Raw genomic sequence first — 6,642 nt, 5'->3', positions numbered from 1 at the left:
TTCGCGGCGCGGCAAGCGGAGCACACAACGTCTCCGGAGTCCGGATCCAAAAGAGGCTTTCGGGGCCCATCGCAGCGGGCCGGGGGGTGGTGACTTCCTCATGAAGCCGGCCGCTTTTCCCAACTTTAGTCTTCGCCAAGAATTTCTAGGGATCATACACTCGTCATTTCCATCCCCCAACTCTTTACCAAAAGAAGTTGGCACGCCGTGTCAGAGAGGAGATCTCGGGTCCAGTCCAAAGTTGATCAGCTTGGATACTTCGGCTCCGTTCTTTTCAGCTCAGGGGACTAAATTTTTTATAAGTCTCTATCACATGGGATGTTTGAACACTAATTTAGAGTATAAAACATAGATTAATTATAAAACCTATTCCATAAACCTTGGACTAATTCGCAAGACGAATCTATTGAGCCTAATTAATACATGATTAGTCCATGTGATGCTACAGTAAACATTTGCTAATTATGGATTAACTAGACCTAAAGAATTCGTCTCGTGAATTAGCTCTCATTTATGCAATTATTTTTATTATTAGTCTATGTTTAATACTCTAAATTAGTGTCAAACATCCGATGTGACAAAGACTAAAGTTTAGTCCCTACATCCAAACACAACCACTTGGGGAAAAATTTTAGGTTTGGTTATCACATCGGATATACGGACACACATTTGAAGTATTAAACGTAGTATAATAACAAAACAAACTACAGATTCCGCTAGGAAACAGTGAGATGAATTTATTAAGCCTAATTAATCCGTCATTGGCAAATATTTACTGTAGCACCACATTACCAAATCATGGCGCAATTATACTTAAAATATTCGTCTCGCAATTTACACGCAAACTGTGTAATTGATTTTTTTCCACATTTAATACTCCATGCATGTGTCCAAACATCTTCGATGTGATGGGTGAAAAGTTTTTGTTTTGGGAACTAAACAAGGCCTCATTCATAAAATTATTAAAACTGGTTACTTGCTTCACGATTTGAAAAAAAAATGTTTTCTCAAAAAAAAAATCTTCTACTGTAGTATTATTTAGACCACTTATTTTAAGTTCTTTGGTAAGTTACTTTTCATAATATTTAATTTACCCTGCAATAAATATATAATTCACGATAACCATCAGCTCAATAATATAATTAAAGGGATATCTATTGATCTTTTAATGGATTTATAACTTTAAATCTTGCAGAATTTTTTCAAGGGACTATCTTGCAAAAAGTTTAACCAATGATATATCCCATTTTAAATGAAATAACAAAAATAAATAATCGTAAATCTAGAAAAAAATAGTGTAAGATCTAATTTTGGTGCACTGTAACTGAGTATAAATATATGCTAACTGGATATAAATGCTATGTAACAAAGTATATATGTAAGCTTGATATACATGAACATGAATTTTGATACAAAAATCCTACGAACGAAAGTTGAAAGATAGAAACCTAAAAATCCATTTGTCAGGGTTACGGGTTAGGCATACCCTTTACCCTTCGATATACGTTACATATCGATATAGCATACCCACGCGCATGCGGACATTTCCTGTATATTCTAAGGAAACCTTTCACGGAATCTATAGATGGGAAGAATCCTACTCGGGCAGAACTGGGTCGTTGGCATATCGTATAGGGTCTGATACCTCCGAGTTCTATGTGGAGACCTCCAGATCTGCGATATAAAAGGAGCCCCCCGGGGAGGGTTTAGGCATCGAATCTCAGAGCCAACACAACCTCCATAGCCTATGAAGCCGGAGCTTACGAGGAGCCAAGTCACCGAGAGCTAGTCGAATCAACTCGACTACAATCTCGCCGGATCCGACAAGTTCCCTTGTTCTCTTTGTAACCTATGTTTTCTACCATATAATCCCACATCAACTGGATTAGGGCTATTACCTATCAAGGGGCCTGAACCAGTATAATTCTTGTTTTTTGTTTGCTTGATGTCGTACTACGTAGATCCTTGTACCAACGTACTCCAATACCTTTTATATCCGATCTACGGGTATCACCCGTCGACACCATTGTAAGTAAAATAACAAAAATGTAATTCAAAGCCTTTGTGTAATCATTAACTCGGCTTCTGATCTTGTCTCGGCCCCATGTCCACACTTCTAAGTTCGAATTAATCGCTACAACAAACAACGGTCGGGCCTTCACGTAGCATCCCTGGCCCTCGATGTTTTCTTATCGATCGATCCTTTATTGGCTTCCATGAATGCATGCATGTTAATACAGATTTGCTACGTACGTAGTACGTACGTACATGCAAGCCATGCATGCATGATTAAATTCATTTTTCATCGTCGTGTCAGCCACTCAGGCAGGGCCGTCATAAACGTTAAATTGCAGGTTCAGACGTTTGCAGTACGTTGTCATCACCACCAGCTCCAGTGAACAAATCTGACGCGAGATTTCAGATTTTCACCGCTTTCACCTCACCAAGAGATCGACCGGCCGCTCGTGAAATTTCGCGCATTTCACCTCACCAATTCACCAATGGCTTCAATAATGTGGCGCCGCAGATTGAAGCAGTTTACCCATGTGCAGCTGGAAACAGATCCTGAGACGTAACCAAAACGGGCGCCGATTGTTGAGCAAAATTCAGTAATAAAAAGGATGGTACTGGTAAGTACGCGAGTCGTTGTAAAGAATCAAGTGCATGCATATATATGCTCGATCGCCAGCCGGTGTCCTCGCTCGGATGTGTGCAACTGTGGAATGTGGAGGCTGCATATATAGCTGAGCTGCTGGGCCAGTTGTGTTTGTAAAGGATATCAATGGTGAAGAACAGCAACAAATCATCACGAGCTGCTTTGGTTATGGGTAGGTGGCCGTTTTAAATCCTTGCAGATGGTTCAAGATTCGCAACAGTTGACTTGGGGTTGCCATGCAATAACTGACTAGCTGACAATCTTAGTACATGTGTTTGCCCACCATTCAATTTTGCCACTGCACATGCTCGGCTCTGATACTCCTTAGCTAGCGATTTTCATACAAATAAGTTAGGGTCATGTTAGATTTAGAGGATTATCTATTTAGACAGTGTTTAGTTACTTTAAACTTTTAACTTTTCCATCCCATTAAATATTTAGACACATACATGAAGCATTAAATATGGATGGAAAAACCAATTACACAGTTTGCAGGTAAATTGCGAGACGAATCTTTTGAGCCTAATTACGTCATGATTTGACAATATGATGCTATAGTAAACATTTACTAATGATGAATTAATTAGGCTTAATAAATTCGTCTCGCAGTTTACAAGTGGAATCTGTAATTTGTTTTGTTATTAGTCTATGGTTAATACTTTAAATGTGTATCCGTGTACTTCAAAAAAATTTTGGCACACGAACTAAACATGGCCTTCATTATAAAAATAATTAATATATAAAAATAAACTTAACAAATAATTTAAAACAAAATGGTCTAAACAATATAGTAGGGAAAAGTGTTTTTTAAGAAAAAAATATCTTTTAAAGTATGGGGCAGATAATTCATTTTCAATAATCTGAAAAATAAAAGAACAAAGGCCTAGGGCCATTTGGAACAAAGTATTTACCGGATTATGGCATTTTAAATTGTGTTTTAAGAAGTAGTTTTATAGCTAATTTGTTAAAGGTGTGGCAAATTATATAAACTGGGACCAATAAATCGTTGATCACAAGTGAAGTTTAGCTCAAACAATTAAGTGGTTTGCCACAACTGTATCAATCTAAATGCTTGCCTAACAAACATTGACATGTCGACATTCGACGTGATAAACTATGGCTGTGGACAGAACAATGTCCTTACCGATTACATTGTTTTATATCAGCGGGGAATGTGAAACATGCCAATGAGGTTCAAACCTTCAATTCGTTCCATCTCTTCGAATCAAGGCAGTATATAACTACTACTCGAAGGGATGTAAATTTTAGTGGAGGATCGGATTAGCCGCAGCTCTGAACAACATGCATATACTCCTAGATCGAAGAGGAGAGAGGAATTGAAATAGCTGTCACAAGACACCAAGCAAGTTCATCATTGTACCACAGTGGACAAGACTAGTGATCAGTAGCTAGTAGGATAATCCATGTGTCTAAATTACCTAGTACTGTACCTGATAGCACTGGTCAGTGGAGATGGTGAAAACTAGAGGCAGAGGCTCCGCTTAGGTCGTTAGGCGCACTGTTTCTTTCGGCTGATTTGGTGTGGGTGTCTCGCACATGCTTCGCCAGTTTTGCCACTCTCGCAGTCGCAGCTAGCAACAGGCGCCTTGCGCTGCATAATCACAAAGTCTCGCGCGTACAGTTTCCGATCCAGGACAGAAAAGCTTTGGGAGGTGATAGTCGCCAATAATTACATCTTAGTACAAGATTCTACCCTACAACAGACAACTCGGCAAAGCGGTAAAAAAAAAATTAGCAGCTCTAATCTATTGGTGTCCTAGGCCATATCATCTGTTCCTACTCTTGTAGTACTAAGGCAATTCTTAATTAACTTGTTCAGTGTACGTAGTACAGTATCATTGTTGCTTCAATTTCGCCGGCATCCTTTTGAGTCGGGATTTGTGACTAGTGACCACCAAATAAACTATAGTGGTAATCTTTTTCTGATTGTAGCTATCAAATTAGACATGGTAAATGCGTCACCAACCAAGCAAATTAACACGTTTAGGCAGAGCCGCAGAATGCACTACATAGATCATCAAGCAATTAGCACAGGGCGCAATAAAAATCTTTCCTAGCCGCGCTACTGAGTCCCTTCTACACGATAGTAGGACGTACGGCATGCATGCACTCTACTAGCTCCAAGCCCTGCAAGCATGAATGTTTGTCACCCAATCATTAACCGAGTAGGTAAAGGCCACGGTTAAATATGCAAATCAAACTATATTAGGGCCTTGTTTAGTTTTAAACTTTTTCTTCAAACTTTCAACTTTTTCATCACATACAAACTTTCCTACACACATCATTTCAATTTCAACCAAACTTTCAATTTTAACGTGAACTAAACACACCCTAGCAAAAGTACAGAGAAAAAAAAAACAAGGCTACGTTTTTCTCAAGATGGACGTGCAGCTTTGGGTAGAGACACGGCAGTCGAGCTAGCCATAGTTGCAGTAAGCACACAGGCAAGTAGATATGGTCCAATTGGCTTAACCATTTTTATTTTCTTCTTCAGAGGAATGGCTTAACCATTGGTGAGTGAGCATGATGGAGTAGTAAAACTGTTGGAAGCTAGCATTAATTCATTTGCTTTTGCATTGACCATTAGCAGAAAGAGTGAGTGAGAGAGCAAGTAAAGAAGAGAAGTAGCAGAGCACGCACCTGCAAAAGAGGCCACTTCCACTTCCAAGTCGATAGTTTCTCTGTAAAATTAACTCATGGGTTTACACCAAAAGTCGAATCAGCTTATGGATTCATGTCAGGGCTAAGTACTCGTACCCTTTCTTGACCCCCTTTGGGGAACTCATTTCTGTTCCAGGCCTGATTGATCTCCCTTTTGGACCATGCCTTTTATTGATCAATATGTACGTTTCTTTGCTTCATTAGCTGGTTCAGAACTTCAGATTAGTTACATTCTTTAATTGGTCATTTCCTTGTGCCGTTGTGCATATAGACGATTGATGAACAAACCACACCAGCAGATTAATCTGTCAATGATCACACCACATATATATTTTCTCTGTCTGTTTCTTTAGGTTTACCAACCATGCATGCATGGTAAATTTCATATTAATTATTGACATTTCATATCATCCTCTGAAATTCGATGTTTCACATCATCCAATACTACTAGTAGCTTTTAAGTACTGGTAGTATCTTAAATAGTGATATTGTTGTGTGGACCCTTTTGGTCATTATTGGTGATATGTGAAGCCCCACACTTGGGTTGGGCAAAGGAGTTTCTGTAACAAGTACACAGAGCTATGATAAGCTCGCAGTTGTCCAAGGATGGCAGTAATGGCAGAAGCTCAAAACTTATGGTACAGTAAAAAGGAGAAATATAGCAAACACATTTTCTTGGCCTCGTCCAAAGATTTTCATGAAAGAATGCTAAAGCTACTGGTGCTGTCCCCGTCTGGTGCAGCAGCGATACGAACAAAAACATCAACAGTCACGTAGTACTTGCAACTCCTTTTTACTCTCCCCACCCAACAATTTTACTTTACCACCCCTCGGTCACACTTGATGGCATTAATTCCTCTACTGCAAATGTCAAATATTGAATGTGATGGCATTGGCGTGAAATGTTTTGTGAATACATAGAACTAGCTTATGATCATGAATATAACATATAGAAAGCCTCCTCCTTTTGGATTAAATGATTTTACCAGATTTTTGTAGGATAATTGAGTTAAGTCACGTGAAAATTCCGTAAAAATTCATGTTTTAGCTAATTAGCCCTAAAAGAGCAATGTTACACGTACTTAAACTTTTTTTAACAGAGCTCTTATAAACATTGATCCAAATCTTTTGAATTAACTAGATGACAGTTATAAGAAATCTAGATATATGACATAGCACATCAATATTAGTAAGAGTTTAATTAAAAAAAATAGTACGTATAATATTTTTTGTTCTAAGGTTGTATACATGTCACACAAACTAAACTAGACCACATTATTAACAAACTGTCTACATTGCTTTTA

Source organism: Oryza glaberrima, chromosome 2 (assembly GCF_000147395.1).
Source record: "Oryza glaberrima chromosome 2, OglaRS2, whole genome shotgun sequence".
Lineage (NCBI taxonomy): Eukaryota > Viridiplantae > Streptophyta > Magnoliopsida > Poales > Poaceae > Oryza > Oryza glaberrima.
The sequence above is the reverse complement of the archived record's forward strand: the minus strand, read 5'-3'. Positions refer to the sequence as shown.